At 48.8% G+C, this 22,471-nt stretch overlaps 1 protein-coding gene across 2 annotated transcripts in view; it reads right to left on the bottom strand.

Moving 5' to 3' along the window:
- The window catches only part of FHL1 (four and a half LIM domains 1), a 33,802-nt gene extending 15,287 nt beyond the window's left edge, over positions 1–18,515 (bottom strand). The window contains exon 1 of one of the 2 annotated variants that reach the window (XM_074601548.1): positions 18,307–18,515. The gene's annotated coding sequence lies outside the window, so the exon portion shown is untranslated. The remainder of the gene's footprint in view (positions 1–18,306) is intronic. The other variant, XM_074601547.1, reaches the window with a different exon arrangement.
- Positions 18,516–22,471: the final 3,956 nt, after the last annotated feature.

The raw sequence follows: 22,471 nt of genomic DNA, 5'->3' as shown, positions 1-22,471 counted from the left end.
GGCTTCCTGGGCCAGTGTAGCAGGGACAGGCTGGGGAACAATCCTTGCTGAGAGGACAGGGCTGCTCTTGGTTTCTTGGCTGGCTTTAGCCATATGACCTTGGACAATTCCCATCTCCCCCCCAAGTCCGCCCAAACCCAGGTGATTGAACACACCGGTGGTGCAAGGTATGGCACAAGTGCCAAGGAGGGACGTTGTTGCCCTGTGAAACATGGCAGGGAGCAGAAACACCTAGGAAGGAGAGAGTGCCCAGACAGGAGGGGTACCAGCCCTGTCTGAGCCCTTCTCTGCTAGCCAGCACCCTGCACTCATGGGTCCCAGAGGAGAGAACACTACAGACACGTCGGTGGGTGCACAGCAGGGCATGCAGGCTTGGGTTTTCACGTTTTTAACGTTAAACCTGTCCTGCAGGTTTTCAGGACTCCAGAGAGCTGGTCTGGACACACTGATCCCCCCCCACAGGTCTGACTGCAAAGCGGCATGGCTGGGACATAGTGTCATCCACTTGGATAGACAAATGATTCACATTGTGGTTTCCAGAGTATTTTCTTGCCTTAACAAACCTGCCAGGAAAGGTCTGGGTGTCTCAGCTTGCTCACACATCCTGCTGTCACTCAACGGACAGAAGGTCCTAAATAGAGCCGGTATAACCCGGGCATTGATGAACTCTTAGTCACCATCATCAAAGAAAGAAGCAAGCAGCAGTAAATACGAGCAGGAGGGGAGCACATGTCCACCTCTTCGGGTAACGCTGTACCTTCTGTTTCCATACACACCGCTTCGCAATGCACAGTGAAGCTGCAGAGGAAAGCACACTAGCCATTCACCAAGCTCCCATAAAACAAGAGCCCCGTATTCTTCCTACTCTTCCTGCCGTGCCGGCAGGCGCTGGACTTGCTCCATGCTCGCTCTCCCGCTCCAGCAATAGCACAGGACCAGCACAGTCCCATCAGCCAGGGCTGCGCCAGGCAGCATAGGGGTTTGCTCTCCGCATCCAGGTTTGCTCCCACACGCCATTTGCACAAACACTTCCTTCTCAATAACAGCACAGCAGTTTCAGAGGTTTTTAAGTTATCAATTTATCTTAGGTTGCATGCAATGTGTGTCCTCCCGCAGCAGAGAGTGCTCCTTCTGCCCAACCTATTGCAGACCCCAGCTAAACTTCCCTTGGCTCTTCTGGAGCAGAAACTAAACAAAATAATTTTAAAAAAAAATTATATATATACATATGAGCTATATCTATCTATCTATATAGATAAAGACAGTTTGCAGGAAGCCAATGAATAAAGCAGTTGGGCTTAAGAGGAGAGAGGACACAAGAGCGAGCCCACCTTTGCACTTGTGGCTGGTCCATCAGTGGGACAGAGGAGGCGGCAGCCCCACCACAGGAATGCTGGGCAGGTTTGGGATCCGGGACTGACGCCTGGGGCTGATCCAGCTCTCCAATTACTCAGTATCCCATGTGTTTCCTGCTCCCAGCGCTGGTGGGGAATTTTCCCCATTCAGCACTCAAGGATGCACCCCTGAAGCATCCTGCAGACACTCAAGTGACCACAAGACAGAGACACCCTGGCTCACACGAGATGTACCCACATCCAGAGCAAATCCAGCAAGGACATCCCTGCAGTGACAGAGGGTATGAACATACCAGCCATAAGGCAAGCCCCGTGCCCTCAGGCTACCGGCTCAGAGTGGACCTTGGAGAAGGAAATGGGCAGCACATGGCAAAGGCACACAGGGTGTTTTCCTTCTTTCCATGCTGAACTCCAGCCCACAGCTGGGTCAGATCCGTGCACTGAGCCTTTCAGTGCCAGGGGAAGCTTTTAGGATCCGCTATGGAGGTGGGGATAGAGGAACTGGGAATAAACTTATAAGTAGGCAGGCACAGACTGGGTAACCCTCCATGAACTCAGATACAATGTGAGTAGAAACAAAAGGGGGAAGAGAAGGAAGGATAAGGAGAGAGAAAAAAAAAATAAGGATGAGGGTGTATTAACAGACAGGAAAGAATGGCCCAGAGATAACGGAGCTGGAAATGCAGGCATCTGAAAAATAGCAAAACTGGGAAGAGACCTAAAGTGGGTTTTTCCCATCTGCCTCCATCCGCAGGCTGGACTGTTTCCAGTACTATTCCCATGGCAGCTCCAAATTTATTCCCCTGCTGCCATCTGCTCTGCAGCTCCCCTCCACACATGCTCCCGACTGGCACTTCTTCCCGTCACCTGTTGCTGACATGGCAGACCTCTGGCTGCTGCTGAAAGCCAAGCGACACCAAGGCCTGGGGGCAGCATCTGTGCATAAATCAAGAGCTGCTTTGTAGACCCAAGGCTTTGTCCAGCTCCCGTCGCCCCTCCGGGCTGTGTCAGGGTTGGAGAACAGGAGCTGCAGCATGGTGGGGTGCAGGCACCACACAGACCCACAGCAGCAGCCCCAGGACATACAGGCTCCAGAGAGGACTGCGGTGAGAGGAGGCTGCAGCAGTATAAGGTGCTGCACAGGGTTGGCTTTGAACCAAGTGCACCAAGAAAGCCCATTTCCTCCTATCGCTGCTCCCTCCTGCCTGTGGCTCTTTGCTATATTGCAGATAAGATGCCAAGACTATATCTTCCAGCAGCAAGGATGCTGAGCGGATGCCTGTTGTGGTCCCTACAGTTACATTTAGACCTTCACTACAAGCTTTAAAAGGGACATTCCCAAAAGGCTGAAGATTTTTTTTACATCTCTTAGACAGAAAAATGTATTAGTCTTAAACTCACTAGGTTAAACCTGGGCCGAATTTCTCTTCCCAGCTGTGTCTCCCACATCCTTCTGCCCCGACCCAGCCTGCGGAAGGGAGCTGTGAGGTGCAGTCAGCAGGGTGGGGGGGATGGCAGGCCGCCCGCAACCCCCTCGTGTGAGCTGCAAGGTAGAAACGACAGGTCTGAACGTGTTGGGGCATTGACCAACCGTAAGGAGACACAAAGCCTTCCTTTGCTTCTCCTGGGAGAAAGATCCACAGGTACTGCCAAGACTGGTCCAAATTCAGATGCCTTCTAAGTGCATCAAGCCCACAACTGGGCTAAAAAGCCTCAAACACAGCATTCAGCCCTTCCTTCTCAGCAGCCTTATGGCTGCATTGTGCACAGATCCACCCAGCAGTGCCCAGTTTGAGCAAAGCGGCCTCTATGCATTGCAGCCAAATGGGAAGTCCTCCTCAGAGGCCATCTGCACTGGGAGGAGCCGAGATCAGCTGGTTCTTGCAAGTTCATTTACCACAAAAGCAAGCAAGGGTGCAGCGCTTCCCAGGGGAGAGGAGCCAGCAGGCAGGGGAGAAGCTGCCTGTGTGTCCAGTGACACAGGAGCAGTGGGGAAGGTCTCCAGGTTAGCATTTTGGGACGCCAGCAGTGCCACGCTCTCACCCATACTGGCCAGGCCCCTGCATTCAAAGCTCCCTTGAAGAGCTCTAGGGTTTCTGCTCTTTGCAATGCACAGAGCTTTGGCTGCAGAGCTCCAGCTACGTAGCGCTGTGCCCTCAGTGGTGGCAGGGGTGTGATGCCTCTCCATTACCAACAGCACTTCCACCAGGACTATGTGGTCCTCAGAAGAGCCCTCCTTGGGGCCAAGCAAGCTGCACCACAACTCAGTTGTTCCCCAGGTTATTACCCCAAAACTTCACACTTAGGACAGTGGAGCTCCTTAGGGCTATCTTGGCCAACTGCAAATGTCTGTCTTTGTTCAAGTTGAGATGCAGTCACATGGAGAAGGAATGACAGTCGGAGTCAAACATGGGGCAAAGGTTAGCCAGTCACAGCTTCCCCCCCGTGGCTCAGCCCTGGCTTGAGAGCTGAGAAACGTAACTTCAGTCCCTGTCAAATAAATACCGCACTGATCCCAGCCAGGCAGCATGGCAGTCTCTTCCAGGAAAGATGAGGTCTGATGAACACTCACAGGGATATAATCCTACCATACCCACACAATAAATGCTCATGTCGGGGCTTCTCCAAGTTGTTAGTAAGCCGTCACTGAAATAATATTTCACAACCTCCATTATGTTCTCTGCATTCCTAATTGCTTTCAATTACTTCTCAAAGATGCAGCAGCTGGCTGAGCGATGCTCTCCCCCAGTGAAGTTAAACAGCTCACTGTGGAGAGCACGGAAGGAAGTTCCACTATTAGTTTGTATCACTGCTTGAAAGCTAGGTCATTCGCCTTCCCTGGAAATCCACCCACCACGAGTCAGAAATTAGCAGCTGCTCAGACATCAGCTACAACACACACGCTCTCCAGCATCCCTGACACGGGTTTCCAGCAGCCCTGCCATCCTCCTGCATTCATGCAACAGGACCTGGCAGCAAGAAGGACTTTCAAGGCTGCAGGCTGTGCCCGAGCTCTTCTTCCAAAGGCTGGGAATGTTTTTGGTGTGATGTTTTCTAGTAAAACATCATGTTCGCAGGAAGCTGCTGGGCAGACAGTTCTGCAGACCTCCTTCCTCTGCCCCACAGCACAGTGGGCCAAGCCAAAACCCACCACAAGTGGTGCTCTGCAATACCAAGGAGCCTTGGTCTTTCCCCTTAAAGAGCTTTATTTTCAGAGGAGAAGAAAGGTGGGTGGACTGTGATTCTGGCAAAACACCCTCCAGAAACTCAGCACATGGGAAACACTAAGGATAGAAAACTTCATCTCAGGTGCCCAGAGACGGGTAAAGCAAATGCTTCTCAGAAGAGGGCTGGGCAGAGCACACTGCCTGGCTAAGGGTAAAGACAGGCCACCACTTCAATGAGAAGGACATGCCCTTCCAAGCATTGGCATGCCGGTTGGGAAGACTCCCTGGCATCCAGCACACCATCAAAGCACGGCCTGAACTTGGCACAGGCCCCAGGGCCATGGCGTGAGCGCTGATTTAGAGCTGACAGGAACCAGCCCTGGTGTAGGGGTTTAGCAGGACAACGAGCCCATCACCCCGGGCACAGGACAGTCGCCTCGAGCAAGATTAGCGTTTGGCTACAACCTTCAGTTGCTAGAGAGCACTGGTGGCTGAAAGCACCAAATCACCCTTGTTATGTGGCCATTTTAAAAATAACCTTTCCCAAAGCCCCACAGTGCACAACCCTGTGTCTGTCTCAGCTCCAGGAGCCGAAGGAGATCAGCTTGCAGGGCTGACGGGTATTTTTGGGCACTCTGACTAATTGTCAGGACATATGCTGGGCATACTTTACAAGGAAAAACAAAGCTGCAAAGTCCCCTCCAGTGAGGCCTATGGGGTTGGATTAGTCACAGAAGTTATTCTCAGAAACCTCTACTTTGGGAGGGTTTGATTTCATTTCCAACTTCAGATAAGTGCATTTCAAAATGGAGGAAGGGGTCATCTTCCATGCACCCCGATACGTACAACAAAGGCTCAGCCAGGCTGGGCCACATTGCACCACCAGCACCAAGGGCAGGAGAAATGGAAACCTTTCACCTTGGAGCAGCTACAAGTTTGCAACGGCTTTTTTGGCACCACATCACATGGGCACTCACTGGCCATGCCAGGGGACGTGCTCCAGGACAGTCTGGGGACATGCTCCAGGACAAGCCAAGGAGGAGACACCCACCAGAGGGGGGTGAGGAGGCCCACAAGTACCCGCTCACCTGTAAGATAGAGTCATGGTGCAGTCTTTCTAAAACACTTTGCTGTGGTCCTGCATTATCACACATTTCCTCAGCTGAAACAGACAGCATTTAACTTTCCCCTTGGCCCAGGCTTAGTCTGTGGACAGAGGTGACTTCAGCCACCACTCACATTAATATTTTGCAAATCTGCCCATTAAATCTCTCATGAAAGCTCTGTTCATTTAATGACGACACATCACCCTGCTCAGCACGGCTCCTTGCTCTCTGCTTTTGCAGGGAAGCTGGAGCCCTTGCCAGACTAGAAGACCACTCGCTCTGATCCTACTCAACTTGCCTTGGCTGCGCTTTCCCAAACTGACCTCCAAGAGACTGAGGACTCGGACAAAACCAAAGAAGCCAGCCAGACCTCCAGAAAAGCCTGGAGCCCTGATAAAGGATTATTTTGCCAGCTGTGACCCTTTTTCTCCCTCCACACTCATGAGCAAGGGACTCCCATCTCAGCAACTCCAGAGCCTCAATGCATTGCAGCTAAACGTGAAGTCCTCCTCAGAGGCCATCTGCCCTGAGAGGAGCAGAGATCAGCTGGTTCTTTCAAGTTCATTTACCATGGAAAAAAAAGAACATATGTTGAAAGGAACCCGATTTGGGGATTTTTTTTTTTTGGTTGTGGTTCCTTGCTCCTTCTCCTCCCAAGGGCATCTTTCACCAATCTCAGCACCTCTTCACTCTTATGCCACTTTAAGCCAGCACTCATCCAGCTTGATTTCTCTACACTTATTAAGACCACAAATAGAGCATCTGTGTGCAACATTTCCACAATGCTCTGGGACACAGAAGCCCAGAGCAACCCACTGTCTCGTAAGGCCTGGGTGCACTCTGCTTTCAGTCCAGAAGCTGTTGCGATGCTTTGAGCCCCACTGCTGTCTCTTCCCATGCTGCTGGCCCACGCACTTGTGCTTTCCCTTTTCTCTGGTGTAGATCAAACCTTGCTCTTTTCATTCAGCAGAAACGCTGCACCAAAAGCATACACATTTCAGGGTGACGAGAGCTCTCTGAAGTCTCCACCAGGGCTTTCTGCATATTTTTCCCCCGCCGAGCTACACAGCAACTTCCACTGAGGAAAAGTGTTGTCTATTCAATTTCTAATAACGGCATTAAAATGTATGAGCCATTTCTCTGGAGTCAGGGATAATATTTTCAAAGTGCCTGTGTGATACCGGAATGTAAATCTCATTTTTCATAAAGTGATAAGGATCCCGGGTCTCCCTGGAAATCATGTCAGATCAGAGCTGGGCAAGGACTGCACTAAAAAGCATTCTCCACAGGACCGGTTGGAAAACATTGGTTCTCATTTTTTAAAATAAATAAATAAATTAAAAGGAACAAATATCTTCATATCTTTCATCGGGGTTAGGATTCAATTTCAGCCAAAACCAGAGAGACCCAGCCCAGGATGATGCTCAGCCCACGGGCAGGAGCCTGGCCTTGGTTTGTGACATCCCAACTGAGCGTCCTCATCTGCCGGATGGAGGCAGTGGCAGGGGAATTCTCCCCCCCACGATGCCCCCCTCAACTCTACTTTTGGGGTAACCTAGCAAAATTTCAGTTGCTTTTGTGTCTTTGGAAATATTAAGATCAGTAGATTAATACTTGGCAAGAGACAGTTCGGCCCAAAGCAGTATGGAGAGGTAAGGTTATTTCAGCTGATACATTTAATTTGCCTTGCGTTTGCTGAAACAGCAAATACCTTCATCTCCCACCTCCACAGGGACGGGCCAGGGTGGTCGGAGGCAAGAGAAGGTCCCGTCTCCTGTCCCATGCTCCCACCGAGGGTCTTACAGCAGCACTGCACCTTTACAGCCTTTCTGTCAGTGCAACGGGCAAAGTCTATGGGCTGTTACATTTATTAAACACAAATCTTGGAAGATGAAAAATAAGATACTTAGAGAAGTGCTTGATTTTAAACATAGAAATAAACTGACTGGAGTTGGTACAACCACTTATGTGTTTGATTAAGCCATCCTCGGCTCTGTGGCTGGATCCAGGCGCAAAAAAAAGACTTTGTTTTCTTTCTCAAGTAGCAGTGAGACAATAAATTCAGGGACAACGAGTAACACAGTCTGCAAAGAGAAACAGCCCCTCTCAATACAATTGCTGCTGGCTGTCAAACTACTGTCCAAATCAAACTATTAGAGGATCAGCTCCATGTGACAAAAAAGCAGCGCTAATTGCACACAAGTGCCAGAGAAAACTGTCAAAAAGCTAAAGCAGATGTGAAACAGTGGCTTGCTTTCTTTTCAAACCAGCTTGTGCAGCCGCATTGCATGAGAGCCCACAAGCACCCGTGTCCTGCTGGGAATGCTGCAGGACAACGAGGAAAGGGTAGGGCTTCCAAAGCATCGAGGATTTTCCTGCAACAGCAAGGACTCTACTGTCCCTTTGATAAAGTTACACCTCTTGAGCCAAATTGTCTTCTCAGTAGCAAGCCTTGCCTGCTTTATGCCAGGGTTGAGCAAGGTTAGGCTTGGTCCTGGCCAAGTCCAGGATCTGCAAAGTACAGCAGTGTTTCTGGTTGCCCAGAGACAGCCAAAAAAGCAAACATGCCTTGATACCAAGTAGGTGAAACACTGGAGTGAGGACATGTGGAAGAGAGACATTGCAGACCCGCAGGGATGCCTGTCCCATTCCCAAACACTAACACCCACTGCTCAGCCCCGTAATAAAGAGGCGATGCAAAGAAATAGCAAATAATTCATGCACATGTTAGACATGCTGTGCTTCATCTCCAAAAAGCTGCTGAAAGCAACAGATAAAATGCCACGCAGCAGTTTGTTAGCTGTCTACCAGCCCAGTTATGGGCATTATGGGGGACACGGTGGAAGCAGCTGCACTACACCAGAGTCCTGTGGACTCAAAACCAGCCCTTGGGATGGCCCAGGTGTGCCACTAAGAGCACTGCCAACTATAAAAGGCAGATGCGTGCAGCTGAACTCATGCCTCTCTCACCCAAATCACACTTAGTTATAACTCCTCACATTAAAAATCACCTTCTTTCAAATGCCAACTTACTCCACATAACAGGGTTTCACGAAGCCCTTCCCTGAGGGCTGATGGCTGAATGCAGTGATGGCTGCGACAGAGCTGCCCAGGATGCTGAGGGACTTGGGTGTGTCACCAAAGCATTTCCCACATGGCTCCAGAAAGGAACTGGAAGAAATCCACTCACAGGCCTGGACGGGACTTGCAAGAACAGAGACAGATCACTCCATGCTTGTAAAATTATAATGAAAGACTTCCAAAATACAAACGTACCTCTGCTGAAACCAGCACCCTTTTTACAGATGCAACCTTCACCCCTTGCTCCAGAAAGCCATGAGTTTAATCCAAAAAAAGCTTGTGTTTTTGCATCATGGGAGTAGGTTCGTGGATTACATTTCAGGGGCTCAGCTTTTGTTTGCATTTGTGCTGTTGATAATTGTTACCTGGTTTCAGTCACTGGTGACTATGTCTTGAAACATTCAGTGAGATCCACCAGTGGGCCTCTGGTAAGTGGCTTGTGCATTGCTTCATGAAGACAGCTGCCAGGTAATACAGTGATGTATTTCTACATCATTTCAGGTATTTGATCACTCAGCAATGGAGAGCAAAAACTGCCACACGTTTGTCATCCTCTCCCCTGCAGCATCCTAGTGCAGAGGGACGGGCAGTACTTCCTCCTACAGACGGACTTTTTTAAGTTAAAAATTCTATTTCTTCAGAAAATATTAATTCATTGGATGCAAGTACATCTGGAAACACCTCTGCCTTAGCAGAGAAAAGTGCAGGATGCTATCGGAGCCCTGCCTGGACCCCTTCTGGCTGGGCTGACAGAGACGCAGTCCTACCTTTCCAACCAGCACGGCCAGCAGCTCCACGAGAGCCCCCTCCAATCCCAACCTCCATCACCCCAGGTTCAGCTCTGCATCAGAGAGCAAGAAAGCCATCTCTCTGCTTGCAGCAGCTGCTCCCACACTGCCCGCTACGCCCCGGCAGAAGGTGACCCCAGTGGCTGTCCAAGCGCAGGTCCTCCTGACACCTAGTGTCATCTGTGGGCTTATTCCCAGGAGCAACTGCAGGGACAGACGGACACAGAAAGCTGCTAAACCCCACTCCTAGCACCAGCCCTTCAAAAGCCAAGTCCTGCTCTACTTAAACTGGGGGTGCGTCAGGGCGAAATAACGGCAGAGCCCAAATTTTCACGCTCCTGCCTCGTGTACGTTGCAGAAGAGGGTGGGGTTTTCCCAAGTCCTTGCTCCAGCGCCCGGAGCAGCAGCAGGGAAGAGGCTCTGCCCGTCAGATACACCTATCTGACTAGCTGTTTAAAACTAGCCCTTATCTACAAGTCAAGCATCTGGGTTTTCCCCGCAATCCTTGTACAGGGAGGGGTTTCCAAGATATGGGAGATAGCAGGGGAGACCACCTCTGCAGCACCTTAACCCACTCCTAAGGCTCTCCAGCCCACCAGGAACATCACCACCACACTTCCAGGAACTGTAAAAAGCCTGGGCTCAGCAACCAGCCTCACACACCATCCCCTGCTCGGTCTCATTTGCAAGGCAAAAGCTCTCTGGCAAAACAGCTCGCACAGCGTCCAAATGTCGGTGGAGCAGACAGCATTACTGGCGCTGGCTCCCTTTCCATCCGGCTGCTCCAGCTCAGGCACCACTGTTACTCAGAGGATGAGCTCATCGCTATTTCAGGTTGAATATGCACTTGGCAATCTCCCTGGTAACCAAAACAAATTACTCATCGGTTTATAACAGATTTATTGGTTGTTTGTTTCAGTGTTTAATGCAGTACACAGAAAGCTTCACCACATTATAGCACCAACACAGCCTGGGGTAGGAGCGCACGGAGGACGGTATTTGCAGCCATTGCTATGGAGATGGGCTGCGTTAGCACCGGAGGTCAGAGGGAAATCTGACTTCAAGCCTGACCCCAGCGACATGCAACTGCAAAAAGGTGGTGTGAAGCATAGTCTTCGCTTACGCACACCACGGGTGCCCCTGCATGGCAGCCTCCTGCCATCCCAGACACCAGATGGGTGGTAGCCTCCTCCAGCACATCAGATTGTTGTTTGCAATCCTCTCCAGCCAGAAATCAAACAATCTTTCCCTGAAACAGGTTTCAGGAGAGACTGACACTCGCATACCCGCTAACACCAGCCGTCATCAGCTCCATTTCACGTGTCAGCCTATGAGGACATGGCCACTTACAGGTCTTCCTGCCTGTTTATGCTCTTGGGCAGGAATTTCCTCTCATCCTTCATCACATGCATCAGCACGAAGGGCAGTGAGAAGCAGGACTAACCCCAGGGTATCTGCCTGCTCCGATCTGCAATGTAGAGTGCTTGAAAGAGATCAGCCGTGTCTGGTTTTCTGTCACACCTAGACCTGAGCCAAGATACAGCTCAGAAGTTGCCCACGTCGCCTCTTACGTTTAACAAAGGGTTCGTGTTGTTGTTGGGATTTTTTTTTTTTTCCTGAATGCAATTCCGCAAAAAAGAGATACTCTTTGACCAGTTCAATCCAGCAAGCTGAAATGTTGGTCAAGATATGTAATCTGTGGCTAAGCCCCCAGTCAGCCTTCTGAAATGAAAACAGGCAGGTTTTGTACCTGACCCGCTGCAAGAAACCCATCCCACCCCAGAGACAGATCCAGAGTCAAACTTTCCACCTTCAGCTAAATAAAAAGTGTTGTGGTGATAATGGTATAAGAGAGAAGGGAAGATTGTGGTGAGAGGTGCACAACATGCTCCTGCACCCAACAAAGCAAATCCGGACAGAACTAAGTAGATTTGCATCCCCACTAATGGCCTTTGTGCCACTGCAGGGTAAACATGGGCTGCTCTCCGTCCTGCTCCAACGCTGCCACCCAGCCGTTCCCAGAGGCAGCACTGAAATACATTATACATCAAGTGGCATTTACCTGGCAGGCTGTCCCAGAGGGGAAGCGTGACTGGCTTTCAGTCAGCAGAGCAAGGGTAGATAGGAAACAGTATTTGCATGTGTTGAGTGAAATATATAGCTCTGTGTATTTTTAAAGCGAGATGAGACCAGAGGGAGAGAGAGATTCTTGCACCCTGGACTGCTCATTACTGCCTCTCCAACAGCACTGTCAGAAGCAAGACCAGGTCAAGTCAATGCTTAGAGACACCAGGGAATTTTAAAGTGGAAGCAAATCAGTAGGAATCGCTCAGATTTCTGAATGAAGACCACGCAGCCCTGTGCTTCTGGAGGTGCTGTTTGTATTCCCTCAAACTACCGACTGCCCCGTGGTTAATGCTGTACCAAAGAGCAGGACGTGGTGCCAGGCCCCCAGGATGCTTTCAGAATCCTTACGCTGCCTCCATGGGTTGTTCATCTGAACAGACGTCAGCCAGAACAACTCATCCAGACCATCCCCTGGTTTAGGTAAGTCACGCTAGAAAAATCCCCGTAGTACCCAGCAGCAGTATGACATCCCTATCCCACTGTGACAAGCCCTATCCCAGGACAGCAAGTCTTCTGGGACGCAGGCAGTCCTGGGGATAACACACCTACGGGATATTTTAACAAGCTCTTTGCTATGCCAGAAAAGGGGCAAACCAAGAGGCACAGAACGAAGAGGAAAAGGCTTGAGAGTCCAAAAATGAGACGATAAGACAGAAGCTGGAAAGGCAGGCAGGCAGGCAGTGCCTCACAAGTGACTAATTCCAAATCTTTGCTCCAATGTTTATTATAGAAAAGAGCAGATAAGAAAGGCGGCTGATGGTAACAACTGCCAGGGGCAGCCAGTCCCAAGTAAAACAAATAGCAAATGCCTTGCGAGTAGCCTGCCAAGTCCAAATGGTTCCCACAACTTGGGGCATTTCTTTAGAAGCAAGTACATTATTTTCTCCCACCCCAGCATCCTATCAGCAATGGGGGAGCTATATTTAGGGTGGTTTCATAGTTACTCTTAAGGGGATCTTTGGTCAGAGACCATTCGAAGCACATGAAAACTGAATATTCCCAAGTGAAGGCATTGGGGAAGAGCTGGGAGCCAATTCCCTGCAGGAAAGCCAACCAGCAACCACGGTGGGCTGGACCAGCCATAGGTTTAGTGTGATGAACCGCTTCTATTTTTCTTAGCAAAGGCAAAAAGGCACATCCAGCACACTGGTTCATAAGACAGAGGAGGATTGAGTGGATTTTTCGCTCTCTGGCCAAACAAAACAGGGAAGAGCAACTCTGCCAGAAGCTCTGAAGTCATCTGCTGCATAGACACTGGTGTAACACAAGAACTTTCACATATTGGGGCAGCTGCTTTGGCATTAAAGCTAGCTTGAAGCAAAATAGGTGGATCATAGATGTCTATAAATCACACCTCTCCACAGGAGACCCTCAGCATATCTAGCACGTGCAATTGCTTGTTAACAGGAGTCTCTCAAACCCATCATTTCAGTAAATAGACACCACTGGAGCCAGTCATCATTTCATTTGAAGCTCCCCCTATTTCAAAGCATCATAAAGCATGAAGGTCCCTCATGTCTTGAAGACAAGCGGGAGGATTTTCCAGGAGGGAAAGCTTTCCTACTTTTTTTAAATTATTTTTTTTTTTTTTAGCTATTTCTCCTGTTCTTCCTCCCCATCTACATCACAGTAGAGACACCAGAACCGACTCGTTTCACTGTAGCTCTGCAGTTCAACAAGTAAGCTGGCTCTGAAACATTTTGATTCAAATTATTAAACCTCAAGCTAAACCTGTCAGGCAGCCTCCGGTGAGCAATTTTAGTCTCTTCTTTTCCACTCTGGTTTGGTTTCCCCTTTCCAGGGGTGGAAAGATACTAGAAACAAGGAAGCTGAAAAGCCACCCTCAGTGCTTGTTCCCAGCAGGGAGCCAATTCCCTGCAGGAATTTTTTTGCTGTTCTTCATTAGAGGTCTGGGTGACAACTGGTATTCGGTGTTTGATCCCAACAGACCACAAACGCAGCCGTATCCAAGCACTTTTAATCCCTCTCAGTTAACGGCTGTTGACTGCCTACTCACATGCCAAACAGCCAACTCCGCCAAGCAGGAGGAAGATAGGGATGCCTCCCAAATCACAGCAGTCACCAGGGTCACCTCAAGAAACAAAAAAGATCAGGCACATCCATGGAATGACTGGCTTTTCTGAAAACACCAATGTGAAGTCAAGAGGTTTTGAATTTCCTATTTACAAAAGTAATGCAATTCTATAACACCATCCAAACCAAAATTGTAACTCTGCCTTAAAGTTTCCAGTCAGGCGCACAGCAAAATACCACTCCTTCCACCCTGGGCTGCAGCTCCCTCGCTGTCGGGAACCCTGTCCTGGCTCTCCAACCTTTTCCAGTGCACTCTTTAATTTGGCCTTTTTTGAAAGAGTGTTTCCTCAGAACCCTGTCTATCCCATTCCAGCGTGGCTATAATGAAATGTTTGCCCTGCTTTTGAATAGCTCCAAAGCCTTAAATGTCATTTTAGCCCTGTCCTGCCATAGGTCATGAGCCCTATTTGCCAGGAGGGAAGGAGCAGTTTCCTTAGAGGGAGATGAAAAAGCTGGAGAAGCATAAGAGCATCCATCCATCCATCTGTCCGTCCCCCAGATGACACCGCTCTCTCTTGCTCCGACAGCTGGAATTTGCTCTGGCGGTGTTCTTGGCATCACACACGCCTGAACTGCTCTGAAAGCTTCGGGGGCCAAATCCTGCTCCAGGACACGCTGCAGGGACACACAGGGAGGGCCAACGCTGCCCCGCCAAGACGGCTTTTTTGTGGCTTTCCACATACCAGCTGGGAGCAGAGCAAAGCCTTTGCGGGAAATACACAGAGCAGCAAAATGAGTCAATCTCTGGTAGGAGAGAGATTTTTGGCTGTGGGCCTGGAGAGGGTGAGCGTGTGGTATGCACAGCACCTGCATCCCCTGGGACTGAGGGCAAGAAGCTGGGACAAGGCTCCGTGTTCCTGACACCCATCCCCTCTTCGCACCCTGCCTGTTTTGTGGGACTCAGCAGCACCCACTCACAGGCTCTCTCCCAGCGCGTAGACTTCATTTTATCCCAATTTTGTGACTGCCTCTAGACACTGCAGGACTAATTCCCTACATGGAGCAACTCATAATCCTTCTTTAAGGGACTTTATCCCTCCAATTTACACCTTGTTTCAGAGCCCAAGTTTCTGCAGTATTTTTGCTGAGCCTGCAGGCTCCCTTTGGACACAGGCGGAGGGTTAGCAGGGAGAAACGCTCATCACAGACCAGCCTTGACCTCTCAAATCCAATTAATTCCCACAGAAGCCAGCTGGGGTAACATCCCATCTACAAAATGTCCCAGTCAAAGCACATCAGGGAGTCGAAACATGCTGGGCTTTATCCTCTCTCTGAACCCCAGGGAAGCCGCAGTGCCTTTGCTCCTACACCCAGCCAAGTGGCTGCAAAGAGGGCTTTGCCTAGACCCAGGGATAAAAGAACTGAAGCCAGAATATATGGCACAGTCCTCCTAAAACAATGCTGTGGAAGCAAGCATTTATCTAAATAGCATTTAATCCTTTAGAGTCCTAGTGTCTCAAGAGCCATCTGCTTAAAACTCCTCTCCAAATCAGGATATCTAAATGAAACATGAGGTCTCTCTTCCTCCCACACTCCCTCTGCCAAAAATCAGACATGAAACGTCTGATCTCAGAACATTTCTGCTTTGTTACTCTCCCTGTCTGCATCTTCCATAATAGAGAAATGAAAAAAAGAGATCCCAATGAATCAAGCTGAAGTATCTTGCCTTACAATGCACTTTTTATAATAAAATCACAGGTTGGATCTGGGAAGGTTTATTGCATAGACATTATTTCCATTACCTTTCCAAGCAAAAGTGATTCCACATAGCTAAAGTTACAGAATCACATCCGAAATCTCAGCTTTGCTACCTTAGCATTCCTACACACAGAGGGTTAAGGTGACGATGGCTGGGGACCATGAGGGTGAGAGGCAGGCACTGGCTGCATGGATCAGCCACCCCCCCACACATCTGCTGGTGACACCTGTGTCTCAGTGTGACCCTGGAGGAAGCCTGGCACCAGCAGCCAGAACTTGGCCATCGCTCTCCAGGAAGCTGCTCTGATTTAGGAGCACACCCCAAGCCTGAGCAAACCTGGCACGTTGGTGGTGGGGAGGTTTACCTTGCTGCATTTAACGCCACTGGGACTTCAGGTCTAAACAGCACCACGAAAAGGGAAAGTGCTAAATATAGGCTGGACTGGAATGTCTCACCAGCAAAGATCAGAGGAATTTTCCAAAGTTCTTTAAGGAATTGAATCCCCCAGTACATCCCTCGGGGATGGTGGGTAAACTTAAAAGGGCATCGTTGACACAGGCTACTGCTGAGGGGACGATATTATTCCTTGCTCACATCATTACTTGTCTCCACTGAAGCACTGGAAGATTCAGACACATCCCAGCTCCCACCCAGTGCTCAGACCTGCATGTACTGACACCAAGGATGTGTTTCCAAGGCAGAGATGGGGAAGATAATCACAGCCACGATCCCCAAGAACCACACCAAAGGAGCACAAGTTTCTACCAGCACACACAGAGCACAGGAAGGGCTGCAGGATGTCCTATAACACGGAACAACCTTCTTTTCACTCGGGTATTACACAAAAGGAAGCAAGTTGCTTCTTGGGGGCAAGGAGGGCAGTTACTTAAAGCTTTTGTTAAATCCTAGTGCAGTGGTTGTGGGCTATAAGTCATAGTCACGGGATATGGGTTTAGATCAGAGAGAAAGTGCATCCTACAACATCATTCCCCTATTCATGGATGCAGAGAGGAACCTGCCAGGGCTCCCACCAGCTGCTTCGTACCATATGTCTGGATTTTCCACTCGTGGTACAGTTCGATGGAAAGGCTGCTTCCGAAATAAAGGCCAGACAAGATGGGCTGGAGAGTGTTTATTTTCAAGTGTTTGAGTACCCTAAACGTCTCCTTTTGAACAGCTGCCATTATTTACATCCAGGCAGAGAATTATACCAGCATACGTGGAGGCAAGCCATCATTCACAGCAGGGAATAACTTCCCCTGTTCGAAACACTGCGAGAGCCCAATCCTACAAACCTCCCCCAGCCAAAACTCCAAGAGCAGCGCGAGTCAGAAACCTGCTGTAAAACCCCAGCCCCAAACTGGTTCCTCAGAGCCGCAGTCCAAAAATCTGAGCAGTTAACTTTCTATTGCACTGGGCTCTTGAGGGTTTGTTGGTTTGTGGCTTTTTGCACTTGTGGGGTTAGCTCTGAAACCCCTAACCCACATTTTTCTAGCAGGTGTTAGTCAAGAATTAATTTCTATATACTGAGCTCTTTAAGGAAAAATTAAAAGCTGGTTTGTATTCAAGAATGCTGTACTTGGGGGGAGGAGCAGGGAGGAAAAAAAAAAAAGGGTGTTGTCACTGAATTGAAGTATGTGGGTGCTTTTATCATTAAAAAAGAAAGTTTAAACTTTAAAGCCATATTTGGTTGCTTGATCAGCTATTTGTTTTGTACATCATGGCTTAAGAATTTAATCAGTTTCCTTTCTGCATTTTTTTTTTGTTGTCGTCATTTTTAAAAAACACTCTTCCGCTCAAAACAAGGGAAAAGACTAATTGGTAGGTGGACTGTTTTAACCAATTTTTTTCCCCTCCCTTTCAAGTGTTAGATTCCAGTGATTTAAAAAGCAGCCGCATCCATTTCTAAAGTGGCTCCTGCTTACACAATACAAACTGGACCGGAGTCACACGCATTAACTTATCTTTTGCCTAGTTGCTAAAGAAAAGATTAGTGACAGAAACACCCGTCTTGCAAACACATGGGCAAATAGTTTCACTCATGCAAGTGATTCCACAAATCTAGACAGATACAAGGGCACAGTGTTTGTATAAAGATAAAGGTGTTTGCATTCTCATGGGGACAGCTGCAAGCGTGGCTTGTCAGAAACTCTGCAACTGCCCGATACGCCTTAATACAGAAAGAGGATGATGTGATAATTAATAGGTAAAAGCTTGCATTTCCATATTCCCCAATTCTGTTACTGCCAGCTGGCTCCCTTGATTCAGAGGGTACCGCTCCTCACTTTCTGAGGGCATCACATCACCTGAGAGCCCACAAAACACCCACTGCTTTAAGCTATTTCCTCCCCGGCTGTCATTAAAAGCTTCAAAGAGGCACATCTGATCACCTGCCTAGGGAAACACACAGCTGACAGCTCTTCCACAGCTCTGTACCACTGCAAATGCTCCTTAAACACCCACTCAGCTGGGAAGAAAAGAGAAAAGCTCTATTTATACCCCAGTGGTTGCCCATACTTTCAAAGCCATCACCTTCCAGGAGGGAACACGTCTGTCACAAAAAGAGGGTGCAGGAGAAATCAGAAGCAAGAATTTAGATAAATCCCACCCTCAAAACACCCCATAAACCAGAGGCAGTTTCAGAGGTTGACTCAGTGATCCACAAAGAAACTGCTTGCTAGAAAGAGTCTTTTAGAAGTACATTATACACCCGCAGACTTCCCGTTTCCCCCAGCCCTGCTCTCGCAAAACCTTCCCCGGCAGAGCAGTCGCAAAGCAGAGCAAAGACCCAGCTCAAGCCCTGAAATCCAGAGATCCGCGGAGCACGGGATGCTGAAACGCTCCCTGTGAGGTGATGCTTGAGAGGGAGAGACAGAGGCATGTGCTTACTGGCTGCCGGAGAGCCTGGGAGCTGCTGCGGGGCGGCTGCTGCCTGGAGGAGGGCAGGGATGGACTGAGCTCCGTGCACAGCACCTCAGCAGAGGGATGGACCCAGGAGCGCTTCGGTCCAGGGCCGTGCCTCCAGCCTGGCAGAGGCAAGGCGGCTGGGCTGGGGTGTCCGGCTGGCGGGACAGCGGCTGCTTTGCCACTTATAGCAGGGAGGCGCATTGCAAAAAAAATAAATGAATCCAGCCAATAGCACCGTTCCTGCCCGAGGAGCAGCTGGAGGAGCCTGCTCCTCCCCGAGCCCCTGCAGGGTCCACGGGGGAAAACCCACCCAGCAACGGCACTTGGCCAGTATAGCCTTTCCTCTGCTTCCCCACAACAGCAAAGTGCTGTTACTGGGACCTGTGGGACTCACCAGGCTGGGCAAAGCCCTGCTATCCACGAAGTGCTAGGAGTCCCGCTCCCAGACTGTTTCACACAAGGAGAAAACAGCACAAAAACTTCATTTGTGGGTGGATTTGTCACCAGCCTCCCACCAAGCTACCTTCTCCCACAGCTAAAGCTTTTCCTGGCAGCTCTGTTACAATATGTGTCACCTTCAGGTTCACAGACTGAGTTTCCAGGACAGAAACAAACAGAAAGGATGCATTTCAAGTCAGCAGCCTGCAGGGAGGGAAGGAACCCAGCTGAAGAGAGCACAGCAAAAACAATGCCAAAAGAGGTATATTTTCTTCAAAGCAGACATGAGAGAAAGTACTATCAGGTAGCAAGTCATTCCTATTTTTAAACAAATCTGCCTGTTTGTGCTGCACCAAATCTGACAGCATTCACGTCTGTTTTCTTTTCCCCCTCCATTCTCCATCCCTTATCCCCCTCCCGCCCCCCCAGTTTGTTTTTTTTTTTCCCCTCTGCTTTTACGTCTTCCAAGTTTGCCCCACTTTCTTCCATGCTTCTGCTATTGGGTATGTGGCCCAGCAAGTAAGTAAGTTTGGTTTTTTTAACAGGAGGTGCTTGGGTTGGAGCTCTTGCACTACACATAGGCTTTTGTGGTGTCTTGGAGAGCCGCAGAGCTTCTGACTAATGGCAGGAGGGGCTGGGCATCCTGGTGAGTATGCTGGATACACCGCCGGTATCCCTGGAAAGCAGATCATTACACTCAGGCCAAGGAATTTCTGTTTCTTTACTAAAATGAACAAACATCGCATAAGAACAAACACTTTCTCTTTACAAAAGCATTTGCACTTCTGTGTGTCTCTATACTTTCAACAGGTAAATCCCACAGATTCTTGGGCACCCCATTGTCCATGTTCACAACATTCCTAGCTGGGATGAGAACATCGGGTTGTCCCAAGGTTCAAGGCTCAGACTGTCACGACTTGCCAAGAGCAACTTCAGGCATGCATAAAATACAGATGTGAAACACCATCATTATTTATCATTATGGACTGAATTTTACATTTGTTTTTCAAAGGAATCCAAATACCCATTTCTAGCTCGTTTTTCCAACAGCTTTCCCAACAACCATAAGACTTAGTTACCATCAGCAAGAGCTTTAGTGGCTGTCTCTAACCAACAATCAGACCGACAAGATCGTTAGCAAAAGCCCCCTGCCCCTGAAGCATGAAATTGCTTACGTGATTGCAGCTGCAGAGCTCTGGGACTCATGAGAAATCATAGAATACCAGGTTGGAAGGGACCTCAAGGATCATCTGGTACAACCAAAAAGCAGAAGCATGGTTGAGGCAAGATGGCCCAGCACCCTGTCCAGCTGAATCTTAAAAGTGTCCAGTGATGGGGAATCCACCACTTCCCTGGGGAGATTAGTGCAATGGCTGATTGTTCTCATTGTGAAAAAATTTCCTCTTGGGTCCAATTGGAATCTCCCCATGATTAACTTGTACCCATTACCCCTTGTCTTTTCCACGTGACTCCTTGTAAAAAGGGAGTATCTCCATCTTCTTTGCAGCCACCCCTTAAATGCTGAAATACAGTGATAAAGTCTCCCCTAAGCCTTCTTTTCTCAAGGCTGAACAAACCCAGTTCTCTCAGCCTTTCCTCAGACAGCAGGCTTCCCAGTCCTTTGATCATCTTTGTGGCCCTTCTCTGGACCCTCTCCACCCTGTCCAAATCTTTTTTGCGTAGCAGGGACCAAAACCGAACACAGTATTCCAGGTGTGGCCTGACAAGTGCTGAGTAGAGTGGGATAAGGACTTCTTTATCTCTGCTGGTGATGCCTGTGTTGATGCGACCCAGCATCTTGCTGCCTTGCTTAGCCACTGCAGCACACTGTTCGCTCATATCGAGCTTGTTTGAAAAAGAGCTATTGACCACCACGCTCTGGGTGCAGCCTGTCGGCCAGTTCCCCACCCACTGCACAGACCACTTGGCTAGACCATAACACATCAGTTTCTCTAGGAGGAGGTTGCAGGGAACCATATCAAAAGCCTTGGAGAAATCCAAGTAGGCAATGTCCACCGCTCACCCCATATCAACTGAGCAGGTTACTTTGTCATAGAAGGCAATTGGGTTTGCCAACCACAATTTGCCCTTGATAAATCTGTGTGGGCTTTTCCCAGTCAAAGAGACTAAGGCCCCTTAAAGATGGGACATTCAGACAGAATGTTTCCAATTCAATAAATAAAGCCAAGAGCTCCAGGAGAATGATGAATTGTAGAGTGCTGGGATATAAAGACAAAGTAGGTGTTGCACACCTATAGGAAAATATAACCAGGGGTAAGTTACTCTGCAGCCACCTCCTGCAGGTTTCTTCCTTCAAAGGATGGAGCCTTCCTGCTTCTGGCAAGCAAAGGTCCAGGAGCACCTGTACCAGTGGAGCTTAGTTAATGCCCCTTCTCCAGAAACCAGTCAGTGCCCCTGCCACTGCAGGAGCATTTGGGGACTGACCCTGATGCATCTTGCAGGGGCACGACTGCATTATGCATCCTGGAGAAGCACAAGCACCTTAGTAAGTGAAGAAGCCAAATGGCAGGTACACAGCCCACCAGCAGCGTAACAAGCACCCCATGTCTGCAGGGAGCATCACCAGGCTGCTGCCAGGATCCTCTGCCTCTTATTTAAAATGTTAGATGCCTTCCACGCACAACACAAACTAGAGAGATCACTGCTAAATCCCAAGTGCCAGCTACCATCAAAACCAACTCTAGGGCAGTACGTGCCTGTCAGCCTAATAGAGTAGTGGATAAATAACAAATTGATCTATTTGACATGCCTCTCACCGATTACAGCAGAGCAAGTTGTTATTTGAGTAACTCATTGCTCTCGTTGGATTACAGCTCAAGGCCTGATCCGACACCTGCTGCATCCTTCAGACCCCCTTTGTCTTCCCTGCCCAAACCCATGGGCACAATGTCACATCCCAAAAAAAGCAGCAGAATAAAGGTCTGCAAAGGCATGTGGCGCAAAGCAACTACTCTACCCCACCTTCAACATTGCTGCTCCTGACAGCGAGTGAGTATTTGCAGGATCAGACCTTAAATCTGCAGACTTAAAATGACCAGTATACCTGACAGAGAATAATTTAAGCACTCTTAACCTCGTGCATATCACAACAACAGCTTTATTCTGTTTGGAATAGAACAGAAGATGATTTAGAGAGCAAGGACAGCACACAACTAGAGTCAACGAAAAGGCACTTGGGCACTGCCATATTACAGATACAATATAGCGCTATAAAAATCTCTGCCAAAGCATTGGATTAAACAAGAATAAACTGCAAGAATGACACAACTCATTTCAAAGGACTGAGACAACTCTGAGTCAGCCCCATACTATCGCCATTGCTTCTAAGGAATATAATCAGTTATCGTGCACATTGATTTTTGGCAAACACAATAAATATAAATTAAAAAAAAAAAAAGGATTCCAATGCTCCAATATATCCTTGACTAGTTATCCAAACAAAATGAACTATGAGCAGAAGCACTTAAAACCGAGTCAGTGGAATTACTCACTCAAATCTAACTGCTAGGAAGCTTTATTTGGAAATGGTGGAGCTCGCAGAGTCATGGAGAGAGGCTGTTCTACAGCCAAATGCTCTGCAAGAAACCACATGGATCCAGACACTATCCCAAAACAAAGGACTCACCTCAGACCGTGGGCTTGTACACACTGGTGAAGAAGAGGTGCTTTGCTTCATCCTTGGGGTTCT

Source organism: Larus michahellis, chromosome 9, assembly GCF_964199755.1.
Source record: "Larus michahellis chromosome 9, bLarMic1.1, whole genome shotgun sequence".
Lineage (NCBI taxonomy): Eukaryota > Metazoa > Chordata > Aves > Charadriiformes > Laridae > Larus > Larus michahellis.
This window is presented reverse-complemented; position numbering and strand designations above follow the sequence as displayed.